Source organism: Amblyomma maculatum, chromosome 4 (genome assembly GCF_055883805.1).
Source record: "Amblyomma maculatum isolate TAMU_Amacu chromosome 4, ASM5588380v1, whole genome shotgun sequence".
NCBI classification, from domain to species: Eukaryota; Metazoa; Arthropoda; class Arachnida; order Ixodida; family Ixodidae; genus Amblyomma; species Amblyomma maculatum.
In genome coordinates, this window is record NC_139347.1 from 143,577,120 (window position 1) to 143,598,281 (window position 21,162).

General features: G+C 43.8%; 1 pseudogene; it reads right to left on the reverse strand.

Annotated features, from left to right (window-relative positions):
• Positions 1-3,770: 3,770 nt before the first annotated feature.
• The window catches only part of LOC146193240 (uncharacterized), a 48,833-nt pseudogene continuing 31,441 nt past the window's right edge, over positions 3,771-21,162 (reverse strand).

The following is a 21,162-nucleotide window of genomic DNA, read 5'->3' on the forward strand; positions in this document are numbered from 1 at the left end:
TATATGCTTATCTGTTTTGGAAAATTGTAAATTGTTGGGTTTTTTCTTGTAACGGGACACAAGGGCTCAAGGGTGATGTGGAATAATTGGGATCTTCAGCACGCATTGGGATTACACAGCATATGGGTGCATAGGCATGCGCAGAGTTCTACATTAGTGGGAGCCAAGTTTCAATACAGTGACACCCCCCCCCCTACCACCAGCCAAAATGTAGTTCCAAGAGGAGGAATGGTTAAACAACATTTATTTTGATGCGATGGAATAATGACACATACAAGATAATCTGCGTTTAAGAAACAAAACAAGCTTCATTTGAAGGAAAGGTGACTTAGAACGTAACACTACAAGTCATCGGCCCCCAGTATAGCAAACAGCTCTGCATGGACATAGCCCTGCATGTTTAAAAAGGATGGCACAGGTCCGACAGAGGGAGGTATAGGGGTGAACATAGCACCCCTTAGAGAAATTGGGGGCGGCCGCCGCCCTGCCCTCCCCGCCCCCTCTGCACACGCCTATGTATGGGTGTATTTACTATTCCGACTCCATACATACATAGCCACCACAGCTGGGATAAGGCCCAAGTCTACCTGGTCTGTAGCCTAGAACTTTACCTACTAATTAATTTTCTGCAATCTGTTTTGTGCAAGCTATGAAAGAGGCTTCTGAGATTTTGCATGTGATATGTGAACTTCCTGCAGTGTGTTCAGTACCAACATTGGTGTGTTTTAGCCATGTAAAGGCTCCTCTCTGAACCTCTGTAGGTGACTGTTGGAGATTACCTAAATTGCAGTCTTAATTCGCAGTCTTGTTGGAGCCTATTTGCAGCTCCTGATCATTGTGAAGAGAAATGTTAGTCAACATTTCACACTATAAAAGTGTTGTCTTATGCTTGTTGATAATAATGCTTATAATTTTTCTATTCTAGTCATTTCATGACTTTAGTTGTGTGTTTTAATGCAGATTTGTGATGACCAGGTGCATAAGAAGCAATAAGTTTTGTTGCTTGTTTTAGTGTTGCTGACGGAAATGTTGTGTGACTATGCAAATAGCCTGTGATACATGAAGTTCAGGCTTTCCTGGGAACAGTATTTTCAAAACAGATCTGTGATATGTATACAAAGAATTGCAAGAAGCAGCTATGATTCTTCTCTAAGGTGCATAATTTACGACATGAATGTCTGTTCTCTTTGGAATGCATTGATGATATATGCACAAGCAGAATCATTATTGTGAGGAGCATGAAAGAATTGGAAAAATAAGTGTGCTGCTGTATGTAGTTTCGTTTCATTCTGAAACTTTGTCTGATACCAGCATTTAAAACACTGGACTACTAGTCTAAAGCCAGCTTGTTTAGACTGTTTGTGAAATCAGCTCCATGTGTATGGTTATTTATTAATTTAAATCATTCAGGGCCAATACTGTATTGCAGAGGGGAGCCGTTGAACATATTAATCCAACAAACATAACAAGAGCATAATGTTACGAGATGTTACTGGTTATACAATTTTAGCTAATGCATTCATGGAATAAACGGCTATCATTGATTAGTGTTTGTGATCTGGGAAGGTTATTCCACTTGTCGGATGTACGGGGCGAAAACAAATGAAGGCAAGTTTTCGTTCTGCAGAAAGGTACGTACATCAACTTTGTGAGAATTCCACCCGTAGTATTAGGCACTGCGGCGATAAAATAATTTGCTCTCGCGGGTGATAATGATGAAAACTTTATTTGAAAGTATGAAGACGTAGTTTTTTGTGATGAGATACAAGAGATGACAGACCGAGGCTTTCTTTCTTGCTGAATGTGCTTGCAGTTCTATTATTATAGGAGAAGAAGAACCATAGAGAAATATTTTTATCAGTTTCCATTAGGTGCGTTAGGTTCTGTCGGTAAGGATCCCATACTGATGCTGCGCATTCGAGTTTAGGTAATATGGTGAGGGATTTGAAGAAATAAAGTTTCAGAGAAGGTGCTTCAAAAAGTTACAACGAAGATATCGAAGTGTTTTGCTTGCATTAGCATGTGTAACATGAACAGTGCAGGTAACATTGTTAGAGATGTGGACACATAGGCACTTATACGACAGCACTGAATCTAAAAGCATGACATTAATGTAATACGAGGATAAATTATAATTCACTCTACACACATGAATTCGGACTTGTTAGCATTAAGGTCGATTAGCCATGGTTTGGACCATGCTGAGCTGGAATCGAGATCAGAATGAAGTTAGCATGTTGCCATCACTTTTTATTTATATGAATAGTATGTAGTAATCGGCGAATAGGTGAATTTTCGAAGAAATATGGGAAGGTAAATCGGTAATGTAAATGAGGAAAAAGCGGACCAAGTAAGCAACCTTGAGGAACATTACAAACAACCATACTTGGATCCGAGATGAGGTCGCTAATCGAAACGAACTGATGGCGGGTTGTAAGAAAAGTGTCAAGCAAGGTTGAGTCCAGGTTAAGCTTCTGTAGCTTGTGGCAGACTTTATCAAATGCTTTTGGCGAAATTTATAATACGCAGTCAGCTAGTGAGTTGCGATCAAGAATGGCATGCAACTTGTTAGTAAAAGATACAAGTTGAGTTTCACACGAGTATGATTTTCAAATACTGTGCTCAGATTGGAAAAACAAAGAGTTCGATGCCAGGAAGTTAGCTAGGTGAGCACACATAATGTATTCAAGAAGTTTACAAGGAATGCTGGTGAGCGAAATTCATCGGCAATTTATTAGAGATTTCTTGTTACTTGATTCGTGCAGCGGAATTAATTTCCCGACCTCTTGAAATATCGTTGCGCTTTTGAAAAACAGACATAGAAAATGATTCGGGACAATAAAGCACAAACTATCAAATGAAAGCTTATTACAAAGAACACACATATAAATGCTGTAAGAATGAAAACATCACAAAAATCGACACGTCGGCAATGTTGACATCGTATCATTGGGTAAACGTGGTTAATCTGTCACAAAAGATCATTGTATCTTTTTTTACTGCCTGCAACCTTCCATGTGGCAGGTCGCAAACGCTGGTCTAGTGATTGCCGGAGAATTTCTGTTATTATATGGAAAAGTAAGCACTTGTAAATTTTAGAAACTTAACATTGATCAGATTGGAACCTGAAGCAGCAGATATTTCTAGTAAAGTAATCAATTTCAGAACGCCGTCATGGTAAGTTGTTACTGGATGCATGGGCCTATAACGAAGACTCGACTAGGAGAAGGGATATTTGCGGAGATAGAAAAACTGGCAGTGAACACGTAGTTTAGAACAGTTGGCTGTAGTTCAGGAGGGGGGCGGGGGCATAATCCGTTACTTTTGTTAAGCATGCTACGGATGTTTAAAAACAAAAACTCTGTGTTAGGTGTGCTCCCGCTCTTCCCCTCCCTGTCTCTTAACTTTAATCAAGTGAAAATGCACCTTCGTGATAAGTATTTATGTTCTGTGACGTAGCTATTTCTGGAATGCTATCAGAGAAATTATTGCTGTGCCTACAGTTTTTCGTTCACTGTTAGAATAGTTAACATATACTAGCTGTAAAATGCCTTCATAGCTAGGAAGAACTTCCAGCAAGTGTGCAGTGGGCTGTGAGAGTGTTGCAATCAAAGCGAGTCTTGTGAACGCAAAAAAGTGGTCAACAAAAGCAGAAAATACACGTCGGGAGCTAATGCACACACTGCAACATCATTTTTTATGCCGGCTCGGCAGACGCTGGCAGAGGTATTTAACCTTTGCTCGCAATAGTACTTGGTTGACATACATTACTAGAGCAAGGGCTCATCAACAAAGTTTGTTAAAAGTGCACACATGTACCTGACCTTGTTGAGCTGGCCAATCAGGCTGTTGGCAAACACTTGCGAGAGGATTCGGAAGTTCTTCACCCTTCTTATTACTCGTATTCGAGGGCTTGGTATGCGTCTCGTCTCTGTTTCGTCCTCTCCTGACAGTTGTGAGCGCCCATTTATAAATGGCGGATCAAGTTTTGAAAAAGCTACTTGCATTCGTCAACTATGGTGAATCCTCTGTCCGCCATTACACTGCACCCAGGTTAGAACTTGTCAAGGACGCCACATGACAGTGTTAAGGCCTTATCGGTGAGCCTTCCAGGTACAAGATCTAAAACAAACATAACGAACCCATTGGGGCTGCATAGTATCAGGCCTTTGACTGTTATGTCTTTTTGTAGAATGAGTATGTTTACTCTGAACTCTGAAGGATGAAGGGGGTCTCATGAACATTTCAGTAAAATCCATGATGCCATCGATTGGGTTGTATTATTTTCAGATAACGCATCAGATCGGTACTTATCACAAATGGCAGGTGGTATCCATGTTGGCATCTGCATAAAAAGTTGAAATGGAATTATTGCAGCCTTTTGATTAAAACATCATTTCACCATCTGCTAGATATATTGTGTATTTTTGTCTTACTTGATACAGCCTGTTCAGAAAATCCAGCCAGATGATTCATATCCGTGATACTGTCGTCTGTGACATGCAGAACCTATTAAAGAATTTAATTTTTATGAGCAATGTTTCTACTATGTATTGCACCAAGACATTTTTTTGTAATATAGCACAGGCGAATAATATAACCGTTTTTGATTATTTGTGTTCATTCGCTAGTAAATCATGCAACATCACAAGAGAACTTTGTGTGTAGGTGATACCACCTGCTTATTTCAGTGGAGTAGACAGCATTTTAACAGTAGTAATAACACAAGACCAGCTTGACCAAATGTTATTGCTTCTGAGTCATACACAGGCCGCACAAGAGCCTGGGCCAATATCGTCAGTGAGCTGGCAGAGATCAGCCCTATGGGGCCCAGCGCCGCCGTCTTATGGCTGGTATTGGTTATGCCATTCTATAACACGTCCAACACTGGCCCTCAGGATTCCATTGGTAACCATTATTGGTCGTACCTATTTATGATGATAACAACATTGGTCTGTCATATCCTATGCTTTCACAACATCGGTGCTGTCATTATACAAGGATGGCAATGATGGGCCTGGATATCCGGTGTATCACCAGTGTTGGCATTGCCATTTGATAAGGATGGCTATAACGGACAGCGTTAGTTCTCAGTCCACTGACGTTGGCCAATATATGGCATATGCTGGACAATAATGTCAGCTCTATTAAAATGGCCCACCAAAGTCAGATATACACTGGCATACCTTACATATAAACGGTATTCGCATTGCCATTCCATAAGAACGGCTATATCGAACAGAGTTAGCCGATACTCCACTGACGTTGACCAATATATGGCATATGCTGGACAATACTGTCAGTTCTGTTACCATGTCCCGCCAAAGTCGGATGCATTGGCAAGCGCTTTAGTAAACATTGCTTTCTCTATTTTGGCTACTGGTCAATATTACATGCAAATTAGCATGTTGCTAGAATTATTGTGTGGGAGACCGCATTAACGGGCTTTTGCTGTTGACAGGCTTATTTAAGATTTGACAAGATTCGTTAACTGTGCTGTTGTAATCGATGCTTTCAAGTTAACTTTGTAATTTTAAATGCTTGGAAATCTCGTGTCTAATTATTATAGTTCCGCGGTGCTGATTTCCGTCGTGTATGCTTTATTCCCACCTAGCTGTTGTTGATGTTGCTTGGAATTACATCGTGTTCTTTACACTAGACCTTTATTGACTTAAGCTGGCACTGTAATCAATCCACATGTATACTGTGACGAATTTAGATGAGACTGACAATCGGTCGATGGCGTCAAATATCAATAAGTTCACCACCACTTGCCAGTCCGCCAGGGCGGCGGTGGCGATAACTAGCTGCACGCCGACCGAGACTAGAAATAATCAAAACTACATGTTATATATCATGCATATGCAATGGTTGCTATTTTTGTATTCTATTCGGCAATGGTCTAGGTTCTTCCGTGGCTGCTCCCGTGGCAATTCCTGCTGCTCCTGGCGAAGAGAATTACAAAATTTTTAGCAAATGTCTTTGCCACCGAGCGTATTAGTTTTACCAACAGTGACTTCAAACAGACGATTACCGCAGGACGCGCATGCAGCGCGATGCAATTATTGTGCGATAAGCGTTGGCCTATTAATACTTTTACGTGACTCAGATCGACTATTGCGAGCGCGCTTTCATTGAAATACACTTTAAAAATAAACTAGGCCGTTTAAGCTATACGAATAAGAAGCAACGGAGCGCATACTTTCGCTTAAGCGATTTAACATTAGGGATCTAAATTGAAGCTGGGATATTGAGCGGTAAATTAAACGTCGTTCCGCACATGCATGGACGTTCCCACATATCGCAAATCGTATCGACGCTTCCTGCTTCGTTTTCTTTCTAAGAAGTATTAGAAAAAAAGTAAAAATGGAGAGAAAAAAACTTCACGTACAATCACAATATAAATAATAATAAGGTTGTGCTGAAAAAAATTAACTGGGTTACATGTTCACTTTTCTTCATCGCAGTCGTTCGCACATTTTTTTTTCTCAAGCGTCCGCTCTTGTTGACGGCACACTGGGCACTTCTGTTCCAGTCCACTGATCGCACTCACTCGCGCCGAAATATGGACGCTCTGTGAGCTGCTTACTAGGTCCATTGAAAACATTACAAACAAGGGAAGTCAAACATGGAGGCACGGCGCCAGCAACAGCGGCACTGACGTGCCCGAGCGGATGTGCTCTGCAGGCTAGGTTGTCGGGTTACATGCTGCGCGATTGAATCCAAGACGCAGGCCCTGACGCCCCACGTGTGGTTCAAGGTGCACACGGCCGCCGCCTAGGCAGGAATGTACGACGCAATGCGTCAGCCGCTATACTTTACGGCGCTATTTCTTTCATATACTTATTTGACATAAGTAGAGCTCGTTTAACTTACGTCTTAGGCTTTGCAAACATGTAGACCATCGCATACGTGTATAATCAAAAGTACGACTGCAATGACCATGACGCATTAATCAGTGATTAAATATCGCACACGTACAGTACTGGTAACGGCTCTATGATCATCTTGAAACACTCATTTGGCAAACGAGTACGCCAGCTATTTGCTAAACAAGCCGCGAATATTCAAATCACTGCAGTGGCAAAAATGATCACAGAGCCAGGCAGAGTCGCCCGCGGCAAAGCGGCGGGCCAGTTTCCACATTTCACAAGAACTTGAAACGCGAAATATATCCGCGTGGGGCTTTGTCACACTGAATTTTATATGAACACAAAATAGCTTCATGTAGCAGCCAGTATACATGAACGGCAGCTCAGCAGAACATTTGATTCCACGGCATGCGCATGGATAGCATAATTTTAGAATTGCTGGTTAATTTTTTTTTTTTGCACAAGAGCGAAAAAAGAAGTCAGTAACGTTTCTCCGCTTTTATTCCCCCCCCCCTTTCGCGAGTCCGTCGTCGTTCACTGCAATACACTGCTTGCGCTACATATGGCAAGAATACTGCATAGAGAAATGTGCTTTTATCGCATTTTCTTGGCCAATAAAATATATGCAAGAAACTAAACTGTGAGAAAGAAACAAGCGCCTAATGAACCGGGCCAACAAACAACTAATTTAGGAGATAGAATGATGCTGACGGTGCAGATATACAACTGTCCTTTAGAAAGAAAATGTAAATATCGAATGCAACTTGGTTATAAGGAGGTGGCAAGTAGTGGTACTGAGGTGCCAATAATTTTCAACAAACTTGCTTCAAATCCTCATTTCAGGGTGATTGAAATATTCCGCTCGTTTGAGCACTATTGTATGATAACATTTTCGTTGGTATGCTACAAGTGAGCAAAATATTCATAGTAGAATACAGCATTCACAAAATACAACTTGAGCAGGTTTGGGTGCTGTAAACAAAACAGCTGGGCGCCTCTACAGAGCGACGATGCGCTTCGCTTTGGGCACGAGCCCTACATAGATGAGCAGCAGTAGCAGCACATCGTTCAAAGCTGGTTCAAGTCCTACCATCTAGGAAACGCTTGCTAAACGGAAGGTAAAAAACCGAGGTCGCTGAGCTGCCGAAAAACCGATTACTACAAAGCCCGAAGGTTGACGCGACAATCGCTTAGCCGGCATGACGCTCAGTTGCCATTTTCTTTCAAAGAGGGCGCTCCGTTGTTTCTTCCATCCAATGGCCGCTCGCACGCTTGACTCGACGTTCAGTAGCACCGCGCACGGAAAATAGTTCTTTCTTCAAAAAGTATTCCATGTGTGTGTTCAAATTTTTTTATTGCGCTTTTTAAAGCCTTTGTGTATATTGGAGCAAAATATTAGCCTCTTAGATTCAGGATCTTTTAAATTACAACCGTTGTCTCACATTTCATTGTTTCTGCAGGTTGCACAAGCCATGTGCTAGGCAGATTTGTCTTCTTTTAGAATCTGCATTACGTTGTTAACTTTTCAAAAGTGGCTATCAAATGTCTGCGACTTTATTCCGATCATTTTGCAGCTTATTTCAGGGTAAACCGTTACTGTTTTGCTGAGTACTAATTTCCTGAAGTAAACAACTGCGTGGCATTGTAGCCCTAAAAGCCAACTTTGGATATTCACGGCGTAGAGCCGACGCGTGGCTAGACCGCTCGGGTTCCGTCGGGTGACCTCGGGCGGAGTCGGGGGATTCCTGGCAAAAGCATATTTTCTCATTTTCTCGGGTCCCTTGGGTTGGGCCGGGCACCCCGATTTCGAGAACATGCAACTTTTGCAAAGGCGCAGATGCGGCTCTGGTGCGATAAATCGCTAACCACATGAGTCGCCCGGCAGCATGATGCGCGATTGGCTGAGGACCACCAAAGCATTGCTGCTCGTCGCTGCCGCCCAGGTTCTGGGTTTTCAGAAAATTGCTCATGTTGCTGGAACCAGCTCGCGAGGCAGCCAATCACAAAAGGCTTTGGGGTACTCACCTTCGTTGTTTTTTTTTTTGCATGCAAAGTTTGTTTCCCTAGTCCGGTATGAGCGAAAAACCAGCAGACGCTCATTTCGTCTTACCCGCGCATATATGAGCGCATCGAGACGGTTTAGTACAAGCTAATGCAAAACAAAAAGGCTAGTGTGGCTAGACATTGCTAATTTTCGAAAGTTGCTGGAGAAAGTCACTGCTGGCAATCATGTCTGCATCGCAGTATAGTAGCGCGCCGCGGCGCTGGGACCTTTTTTTTTTTTTTTTTTTGGGGGGGCGGGGGGGGGGCGCGTCATGTTTCAAAAAATTTCGTCAGTGCGGCTGTTTAGTGCAGAAAACTGGATATAGCGTACCTCTACTTCTTTACCAAAGGGAGAGGCGACGCTAACAAAGCAAGGTTGAAAACGCGTCTCTGTCGCTAACCGAGGTCCTTCGCTCTGTGCGATGTGCACCAGCGGCAGCTACAGGCGTTGGCGTCGTCGTCGCGCGATGCATCGCCTGGGATTGTCGACTATTTTTTTTCTTTATCATTGCTTCAGCTGCAATAGATGAGTTTAAAAACCTACAAATCAGCTTCTCTGTGCGGCAAACGTTCCTGCACAATGGCGGCTTAGACTTTGGGGTAATAGTTGGGTACAGTGCTAGCACATCGCCTGACGGGTAGGGTAATTCCCACGCCTCTGCCCATTCGTCACAGTATTATTCGCGTGCGCATTGTCGCCCCACTATTACCCTCTCCGGTTAGTGTCTCTTTTCTAATTTATTTTTCTTCACCCCTAGGGTGACAGTGCGCCCCCCTTTATTCCAGCATTAAGAATGCCCAAAAAGCCTTTTTCTGACAATGGCCTGTGCTTGGGGAACTGCATCCGAAGCAGCGTGGACTGTGGTAGATGCATGCACTATACCTAATATCCCTGCATCAGTTTCTGTCGCCACTGTGCATGAATTCTTTCCTCACAGGGAAGTCACCGTGTAGGTTTCGCAACTGCTCTATTGTAGCATGTCGAGCAGGGCCGGAGCCTTAGTGCGAGCGCTGGGTGGGCTCAGGCAATTTCAGTGCCAGGCTGCGGGCTCGGGTTTGTGGCGTGAGGCCTGGGTCTGGCTCAAAATTTATGCTCGTGTATACGTCTAGTCGCGTCGGTTGTGTGGCGCACGTTTGGAGCCGTGCCTGCTTTTAATTTTGTTCTTTGCACCGTGACACTTTGCTCCAGCATCAAGACTGCATGAAACATCAGTATGCATTTTCCGGTCGTTATACTAACTGATCGCCCCACTGCCCTGGCACATGTATGTTATTCCGTGTGTAACAAAGAGTTGCGAGTAGTCCATTTTTTGAGGCAGCTTTCATTTAGGACTCTTTGCTCTATGACGCCCGCAGTCAGGCTGCTCCACTTGTATCATCGCACTGCTTTTGCACCAGCAATAAGCTGCCATCAAAGGGTGCTGCCTGATTGTGAGGCAGACAACATCATCAACATTTTGGTGCTCATAACCTGTCACCTATGAGGCTGAAACATGGAGGCTGACCAAGAGAGCTCTACTTAAGTTGAGGACAACCCAGAGGGCTATGGAAAGAAAAATGGTAGGGGTAACATTAAGAGATAGAAAGCGTGCAGAGTGGGTCAGAGAAATAACTCAAGTTACCGACATTCTAGTGGAAATTAAGAAAAAGAAATGGACATGGGCAGGACATGTAGTGCGAAGAGAGGATAACCGATGGTCGCTGAGGGTAACAAACTGGATTCCAAGGGAAGGAAAGCGTAGCAGGGGGCGGCAGAAAGTTAGGTCGGCGGATGAGATTAAGAAGTTCGCAGGGGGCAAGTGGATGCAGCTAGCAGAGAACCGGGTTAAGTGGGGAAATATGGGAGAGGCCTTCGCCCTGCAGTGGGTATAATCAGGCTGATGGTGGTGAACCTGTCAACAACTGTGGGAGCCTTGCCATAAAACATGCTGTGTGTAAGAAAACATTGCCTCGGTAAGTATGACAGGTTGCCTTTGTTTTGCATTCACATATTGGCTTTAAATGCACTGCTGGCCTTTTGCTATACGATTGCGTGCTATATGACTTTTTCTGGCTTGTTAGCTCAAGGTCTAATTGTTCAGGAGTCTTGCCAATAGTATGCAGAAAATAATATCTTTCGTTTCTTTGGCAGTGCTTTAATAGCTGGTGCTATATTTCGTGATGGAGGCAAAAAGCAAGGCGCCCGTGTGCTGTGCGATGTCAGTGCACGTTAAAGAACCCCAGGTGGTCGAAATTTCCGGAGTCCTCCACTACGGCGTCTCTCAAAGCCTGAGTTGCTTTGGGACGTTAAACCCCACAAACCAACCAAACCAACCAACCTATATTTCGTTGCTTTATTTCAACAGTATGTGACTATTTCAAGTTGAGGCAAGATTGAGTGAATCTGTGGTGCAATAGCACAATAACAGACATAGCTTATTGAAATGACGAACTAGTTGTCATTTGAGTAAAACTCGACTTGGGAAGTGAAGGTGCTTTAAGCAATGGAATATTTAGCATACTTCATTATGTTTGCATTCCAAGAATTCGCAGGAAGGATGTATTGAGGTAGCAGAGAAGAAAGCCTCAATATTGCTCCGGTTATTTACCTTCCACTCTCACTTCAGTACTACTGCCTGCACTATATGTATTTGTTCATACAGATATGCAGTTACTGATTGCTTGTACATTGTTGATTGCCTACACTTGGTTCAGCCGTGTATATGTAATATGACTTTGACATAAACCAGGCCATTACTTTGCTCGAAGTGACAATTATAAATAATTCTCTCCCAAAGCCATTGAGATTCGCCATTAGCACCCAATTCGCTTTATTCGCAGCTGCAATGAATTTATACTGTAACCCTAGAGTAAGATATTTACAGAAAGATCATCATGAAGTACTCGTTCAAATTTTGTAATTTTTAGAGAGCATTTTCCTTTTTTTTTGCATGTGCTTCTGAGTTCGGAAAATATGAGCAGACTTTCTTACAGTGCAGGAGAGGTGGGCTGCAAGACAAAAGGAAATTATTAGTACAGCTGCTTATTCAGGGGTAAATTGCTTGTGCTTTAATAGCACCAGATCGTGACATTCGATGATGTGCGCCCAATTCACTAACACCCCTAGCGTGTCTCTTCGACCGAGCGCGAAGTTATTAAGTCACAAGTTAAACAAATGCTCGATGATGATGTTATCCAGCCTTCAAATAGCCCATGGTCCTCCCCAGTCGTTCTAGTTAAAAAGAAAGACGGCACGCTACGTTTTTGCATCGATTACCGCAAGCTGAACGCCGTAACCAAGAAGGATGTTTACCCCTTGCTGCGGATTGACGACTCTCTCGACAGCCTTCGGCGTGCGAAGTACTTTTCGTCAATCGATCTGAAAAGTGGCTACTGGCAGATTGAGGTAGTTGAGCGAGATCGTGAAAAGACGGCCTTTGTCACACCCGACGGACTTTACGAATTTAAAGTTCTACCTTTCGGACTTTGTTCCGCGCCGGCCACATTTCAGCGGGCTTAAATAGCAGTGTTGCCTAGTCTACCTAGATGGCGTGGTGCACAACATCTTAAGAGCCTGCAGTCAGTACTCGAAGCCCTTCGATCCGCTAACTTGACACTTAAGCCACAGAAATGTCACTTTGGTTACCGAGAGCTTAAATTCCGCGGTCATGTCGTAAGCGCTGCCGGCGTGAAGCCCGACCCTGACAAGCTTACTGGTGTAGCGGAATTTCCGATTCCACGAGACAAGAAAGCTGTTCGCAGATTTCTAGGCTTGTGCAGTTATTCCCACCGTTTTATCGATAACTTCGCTGATCTTGCTGAACCGCTGACTCGGCTCACCCGGGGAGACACCCCTTTTGTTTGGAGTCACGAGCAAGCAGCTGCTTTTACCGAGTTGCGTCTCCGTCTCCAATCGCCGCCTATTCTAGCCCATTTCGATGAACACGGTAAGACAGAAATCCACACTGACGCCAGTAACATTGGCCTTGGGGCGGTTCTCGTGCAACGTCAAGAGGGTGCGGAACGAGTCGTCGCCTATACTAGCCGTACTTTATCCCGCGCCGAGATGAACTGTTCAACTACTGAGAAGGAATGCCTCGCCATTATTTGGGCTGCTGCAAAATTTCGCCCCTACCTTTATGGTCGCCCATTTAAAGTGGTCACTGACCACCATTCCTTGTGTTGGCTGGCCAACCTGCGACACCCATGCGGCCGCCTGGCGCGATGGAGCCTTCTCCTACAGGAGTTTGACCTCACTATAGTCTATAAGTCCGGACGTAAGCATGAAGATGCAGACGCGCTCTCTCGTGTGCCCGTCGAGCTCGCTTCACCACACACGGGTGACTCTGGCAGTTTTCTCGGAGCTGTTGATGCTTCAGATATGTCTCATCAGCAGCGTGCTGATTCAGAGTTACGAGCCCTGATCGATTATTTAGAAGGTCAGCCAGCCACAATACCTAAGTGCTTTTCTCGGAGCCTCTCAACTTTCTGCCTGAGAAGTGGTGTACTCTATAAGCACAGCTCTAGATCCGAGTCGAGAACCTACCTCCTCGTGGCACCCGTAGCTCTGCGAGAGGAAATCCTTTCCGCGTGCCACGATGAACCAACTTCTGGCCACTTGGGCTATACTCGCACACTTGCTAGAATACGCAAGCCATTCTACAGGCCCAACCTTGCTACTGTTGTTAAGCGCTATGTTAAGAGCTGTCGGCAATTTCAGCGTCGGAATAATCCGCAATCATAGCCTGCAGGCCTCCTCGTGCCCATAATACCACCACGCGCACCGTTTGATCACGTCGGCATGGACCTTCTCGGTCCTTTTCCTCGATCCTCCGGTGGCAACCGCTGGATAATCATCGCCACAGACTACCTGACTCGATATGCCGAAACCAAAGCATTACCTAGTGGTACAACATCTGAAGTTGCCCATTTCTTTGTACACCAGATCATGCTGCGGCACGGTGCTCCGACCTGTATTATTACTGACAAAGGGACTGCCTTTACTTCACAAATGATGGCCGAAGTTTTTCATCTAAGCGGTACGGCGCATCGAAAAGCTACTGCTTACCATCCGCAGACCAACGGGCTGACTGAAAGGCTTAATAAGACCATTGTGGACATGCTGGCGATGTATGTCGACGCCAGCGCAAGACTTGGGATGCTATCCTACCATATGTGACATTCGCGTACAAATCGGCAGTCCAAGAGACGACACGCTTCACGCCGTTTCACCTAGTTTACGGCAGGGAGATTCGGACGATGCTGGGCGCAATGCTCCCTTGCGAAAACAGATACCGAGCATTCTACCGACGCCGAACACTTTGCCCAAGATGCTGAGCAAGCACGACAATTAGCACGCGTCCGCATCGCCCAGAAACAGGACAAGGATTCATGCCGGTATATCCTTCGCCACAAACAAGCTTCCTACAACACCGGGGACCAGGTGTGGGTGTGTACTCCTGCTCGAAGCCATGGCCTATCAGGAAAGCTGATTTGCCGTTACAGCGGACCATATAAAATCTTGCGGCGCCTCAGTGACGTTAACTATGAGGTGCTCCGAGATGGCCCAGAGCAGAGAGGCCGTCGACTACCTCGTCCAGAGACAGCTCATGTCCTACGCATGAAGCCGTATTTTACACGGTAACTGAAATACGGCATCTGCAAACTTTTTTTCGTTTGCTTCTGTCCACCTGTGTGCACGTGTGCCGTGTGCGTAACGTTTAAGGAGGCAGGAATGCCAGGGGGCGCTCGGAGCGAAAGACGTTGAAGTGGCGCTCGGAGAAAACGGACGAAGTTTATTGATTATGCGGAAGCGTTTGACTGCGTAGCTCACAGCAGATTGTGGCAAGCTCTCCAAGAGATGGGAGTTCCAATTCACCTCATCTGTCTCCTCAGGAACCTGTATGAAGGGCAAGAGGCCACAGTCAGAACTGGGCATGGTCTTACTGATTGGTTTCCGATCGACAAAGGAGTGAGGCAAGGCTGCATACTGTCGCCCTGCCTATTTAACCTATATGCATAGTGCATCATGAGGAAGGCCGGTCTGGACAAGTCTTCAGCTGGAGTGAAGATTGCTGGAAAACGTATCAGCAACCTTAGGTAGGCGGATGATACCACTTTAATGGCAGAAAGTGAAGTGGAACTCAAGAGACTTCTGATGCGCGTACAAGAAGAGAGTGAGAAGTTTGGGCTTAAACTGAACATTAAAAAGACAAAGATCGTGGCGTCTTGCCCTATCAAGTCCTGGAGCATCAATGGACAAGAAGTGGAAGCCGTGACAGATTTTCTGTTCTTGGGCTCCAAGATTACCTCGGAAGGAGATGGCAGTCATGAAATTAAGAGACGCCTGCTTCTGGGAAAGAGAGCAATGGTTAGCCTTGACCGCCTAGTAAAGAGCAGAGACATTAGTCTGCCAACCAAGATCCGTATAACTCGTGCTGAGGTCTTTCCAGTTGTGATGTATGGATGCGAGAGTTGGACTGTGAAAAAGGCTGACCGCCGAAGAATTGACGCGTTTGAATTGTGGTGCTGGCGAAGACTCTTGAGAGTTCCTTGGACTGCCAGAAAATCAAATCAGCCGATATTGTCGACCATAAACCCTAACTGCTCATTGGAGGGTCAAATTTTGAAGTTAAAGCTCAGCTACTTTGGTCATCTGATGAGAAGAGAGGAGTCGCTAGAGAAAGATTTGATGTTGGGAAAGGTTGAGGGTCGCCGGAGAAGGGGTAGGCAGTGAACGCGATGGTTAGATGGCATCCTCGAGGCACTACAGATGAAGTTATGTGGTGTTATGAAGATAGAGACCGGAAAGCGTGGCGTGACATGGTCCATAGGGTCACAAAGAGTCGGACACGACTGAACGACTGAGCTGAACTGAATCGGCTCTGGACTCGCAAGACGTACCTAAAGCTTGGACCGTGTAGTTCCACCTGCACCGGCACTGATAACCTAGCCCTAGTCGCTAATACTGTGACAATGAGTGCAGCTTTGCCTGAATGCTTGCCAGGGCTTTCCCCATAATGGGTGGCAGTGATCTTGCAGCCCATCTCTCAGGGGAACTGCCAATTTCAACTACCTGCCTACAACCAACCCACCTCCTGGGCTCCAAGTTTGTCATACTCAAGAACGATTTTCTGTGTTTGATGTGACCAATGACGCTATTTAGATACCCAGGGTGTATGACTGGTCCATTAGGCTGATTCCGGAATGTTGTCACCCCTGATATTCCCTACTAATTTCTTTTTCTGCGTCGTATAAAACGTATAAACATAATACGACATATAAAACTTTGCCAAACTTTCGCAGTCTCTGAATGCTATGCCAACAACAAAAACCATGCTAGACGGCTTTTGCATGTCTTAATAAAAGTAGAAATGATCCCCCGATTTTTTTATTGTCATGTCTAGTCAGCCGGTTTAGTGAACTGCCACATGACCAAACAATTTGCAACTGTAAGTGCATTGAGGAGTCATGCGTTGGAGCACGCATATGGATCTTGCGTTGCTTAGCTGCTTAACTCCTAATAATTAGCTTTGTCAGACAAGATATGTTTTTAGAGAACTGGGTGCGCCAGAAGAAAATAGATTGGATTCTTAGCAGCATTGTTACTTGTTACACGTGCGTTCGACCCCTGCATACATGAACTCGGCCGAATTGGGTCGAGTACGTCTGTCGATTAAAAAATCAGTTGTGGGGTTCATGTATACACAGTTGGGTCGAGTAAAATAGGCGGCGGAGCGGTTCGCGTTAGCTCGCTTGCCGGGGGTTGGTTAACTCGCTCGACCCGCTTATCTAAAGGCATATAGATGCTGTCCACTCAGGGAGTCCAGTTATGGGGATCTCCGGGATATGCAAAAGCCTCTGGAGCGGCGACGCGGGTCACTCAAATTGAATGCTTTTTAGCGCTCATCAACGATAAAAAATAGTCGAAGTTCTCGATCGTAGAGGCAATGGGATCAAATACGATTAAGAAACTCGCACAATAACTTCGAATCTCGACGCTACTCACCGCTACGATACTTACTCACTAGAAAGCTCATGTCGACACCAACCGGGTGGAGTAATGGTGACCTTGCTTACTCAACGCTGGTTCAACCGGTGCTGTTGAGTCCATGTATACAGGGCTATTTTACTTGTACTTTTAGGTGAACTCTCAGTTCATGCATTGCACATTAAATTTAAGCAATATTGGTGATTTTTTGCATATATGCTCATTTGTTCTGAAAAAAGTACTATTTCTCGAGACACAATCTAATTTTTAATTTGAGTACAAAATGTTGTCAATTTTCGAAGAAAACCATAATTTGTGAGGCTGTTAAAAAATTTTGATTTTGAAATAAATTCACAAAATAGCAACATTATATAAATACTGAATTATAAAATGTGTCCGAAACAAATTTTCAGCTGAGGATTAAACTGGTTTTTCAACGAATTTGTGATAGGATGAAAATGAAAAATCGCTGTCATTCTAGATATACCTTTTTATGATCCCATAGTCCCATCAAGCATTGTATTTTAAGGTGTGCTTACCCAGGTAGCACTTGCGACCGGCCCGATATTGGAAATTGGTTGATGACGTCTGGTCCACCAGTGGCCCGTGGTTGCCAATGCGGTACCAATAATGGTACAGCTATGCGATAACATCGACCACTCTTGGACCAGTGATTGACACGTTCCCCCCATGATTGGCATTCATGGGCTATCAACCGGCAATAATGACCTTGTGTATAGAATTGCTTGCCAACATTGTATACACAATGATATATGATGGCCAATATTACTCAGCTATCGGCAATGTCTTGCCCATAATTCGCGAATCATGGCATACATTGTTAAATATTTTCCTGCCATTATATATGGCTTGTCGACATTGAATATAGCTTGGCATTCATTGGTCATTATCATCCAGCTACTCTTAGTGGCTTGCCAACATTGTATGCATCTTCAGTTCACGTGGCCGATATTGTCCAATGAGCGGTGGCCACTGGCGTACATTTAACATAACATCTTATGCATTGGTAAATATTGTCCAGCCAGTATTAGCAGCTTGTTAACATCCAATATATCTTGGCATATATTGGCCATTATTCGCCTTCCGATCGTGACGGCTTCCCAACGTTGTGTATATCTGGAGATAAAATGGTCGACGATGGCATTCAATGGTAAATATTGCCCTACCAGTATAGCTGGCTTGTTGACATTTAATATATCTTGGCATAAATTGGTTACTGTTAACCCACTGGTTTTAGTCGCTTCCCAACAATGTATACTTGTTGGTTCTAGTGGGCAATATTGCCCAATGAGCTGTGGTGACTGGCCAGCATTGCACATATCATGGCATACATTGGTGAATATTTCAATGCCATTATTGATTGCTTATCAGCATCGAATGTATCTTGGCATACATTGGTAAATATCCTGCTGCCAGTCGTCTTGGCTTCCCAGCATTGTATATCTACAATTAAAATGGTCGATGTTGCCTGATGTGTAATGGCCTACCAAAATACCATACATCTTTATATAGGTTAATCAATATTCTCTTGCCATCATTGATGGCCTGTCAACTCGAAATATTTACTGACATACGATGGTCAATATTTTACGTCTAGTTTAGATGGTTTCCCAATAATGTATCCTTCATTGGGTATAGTCGTCAATATTTTATGGGCAGCTGAGATGGCTCGCCAACATTGCGCGTATCATTGTATCCATTGATTGATATGATCCTATTAGTATAGCTGGCTTATCTACATTGAATACATTTTGGCATCAGTGGTCGATGTGGCTCCGCCAGTTTTGGGACTTTACAACAATGAATATGACTGGGTTATAGTTGTCGATATTGTCCACTGAGGTTTGAAGGCTGGAAAACATTGCACATAACATGACATGTGTTAGCCGGAATCGACTTGCAGATATTATCGATCCATTCCTAACCTGTATATCCTGATATATTTTTAACGTCCTGAACAATACTTTCGCGACCTTCGCGATGACTTTCAAGTACGTTTTATACATCGTCAAAGATATAGTAACAGAAGTAGAAAACATTTATTCAAGAAAAATCGCTTAGGCGGTAAGGGCACAGTTGGTCTAGGGTCCTCCCCCATTGCTGCAGTGGCTTAACCCCTGCCGGCGTAGGGCTTCATTTTCTTGACAAACCCATGCCAAGAGATAAAGGCAGAGATTCTTTAGCCAAAATATTTAGAACACCCCACAATGAATGATTCGGTGGCACTACGCATGCAAGCATGACATGCTTCATGCAATGTTGCCGTCGAGTTAGACGCCTAGCTTATGCCGTCTACCAAGCGCTTAGAAATGCCCGACTGTTGTGCTGTTCTCAACTGTGAAGAAGCATAGTACAGAGGTGGAACGCGCAGCAGTTACAGGCCTTACCATTGCTTCTATACATCTTCAGCGTGATGCGTGAGGCCGCTCATACGTGAAAATTTTACGAATATTTCCTCACCTTCCTCGATAAAATCGCAACAAAACAGACGCATAATTTTTTTAAGCTGACAACAGTCAATGCCTATGTATAGAATCACAATACATACATACATACATACATACATACATACATACATACATACATACATACATACATACATACATACATACATACATACATACATACATACATACATACATACATACATACATACATACATACATACATACATACATACATACATACATACATACATACATACATACGTACATACATACATACATACATACGTACATACATAGTTTTATCCCTGTATAGTTTTATCATACAATATAGTACATGGCAAAAACACTTTCACGTAGCATGCTGTGTGGAATTACTAAACAATCATTTTGTACGGCGCAGTATGCAAGCATACAGACTTCAGCAATCTGCAGTAGGCCAGTAAGCCATAGCACCTTCAAAACCACATATACTATAGGCTGCCAGGCCAGCTTAATCCGTAGCGATGAGGTTTTACATCCACATCCTAAAACCTTATGTCCATGACTGGAAATAGACACATAAATGCTTTATTTATGCCCTATTTCATTTGCGCGGTGAAAGAAAAGATCAAATGCTGGAAAACAGAGGTCGAAGAGATTGTGCTAGTGAAGGAAAATGCTGCACCATTTAGTCATGTACGCTAGCTGACTCCTCAATGAGGCGCTAGCACCGACTGTATTCCGCTGTAGATGGTCTTGTAAGCACAGAAGACGGGCTAGCTGCAGCATATTTTGTGTTGTAATTTAGATCAGCCATAAACTTGCACTTGACTCCTATAAGCCGGCATGCTCTGCTTTAAGTGCTTCAGCAAGAGACGAATGATGAACAAACCCTTTAGGCTATTGATGCAGCATAACTTATAGTCAAAAGGTAGATCCCCCCACATAAAAAAATAAAAGCATTGTTTTCTATATGTTCTCTACCTTCGCCTGGCAGAGAAAAAAATCTAGCTTTCTCATATGTTCTGGAGTGAAGTGTATTTACATTCAATAGTACTGCACGCTGCCAACTATTTACTACAAGTTGTGTACTTGCTGTAGCAGCTGTTAACTAGTTCGCACTTAACATTTACTGGTAAACACTTAAAAGAGAAAATATTGAAGAAGCTTGAAGCATAGAATCCTCACAAGTAGAGACTGGAAATAAGTGTGATTTTTTTTTTTTGTTTTACAAAAACAGAAAAGCATGAACGCGTGCTCATCACCGAAACATTTGTCACAGAAATTATTGTTTCCTGGTCATGCTGCTCTTCAAGGAATTTTTTTTTGTCCGACAGCTGTATAAGCGCGTATTTAACTCTCATGACCTGCCTTCGAATATTTTTGCAATGTCGGCTTAAGATCACGCGTTCTTGTTCCTATTCTGGGAAGATTCTCTAGGCTTTTTAGGAATATTATCAAAACACATTGCAACCAGACCAAGGATATTTCATTATAGAAATTATGTTCGTTCGCTGTAACAGTTTAGTAACAGTTTAGCAGCCAAAGTAACCTGGATGCTGGGTTTCTTTTTCAAACGTTTTTGGAGCCCTTGATCTATTTCAAAAGGAAAAAATGGTCTTTAGATATAAGAGTGATGGTTTTCTTTTCCGCACAGGTAAATAATCATTTGACATGTCCTTTAAAACGCGTAACTACAGTGCTAAGGAGCACATCGGGCAGCCTGGTTACTTTTGGCAAAGACGGTACGTTCTTTATAGCAGAGTTAGACAGGCGGCTATTTGCGACGCAGCGGCGCCAGCCTTCGCCGTGGCAGCTACGAATTCTTCGT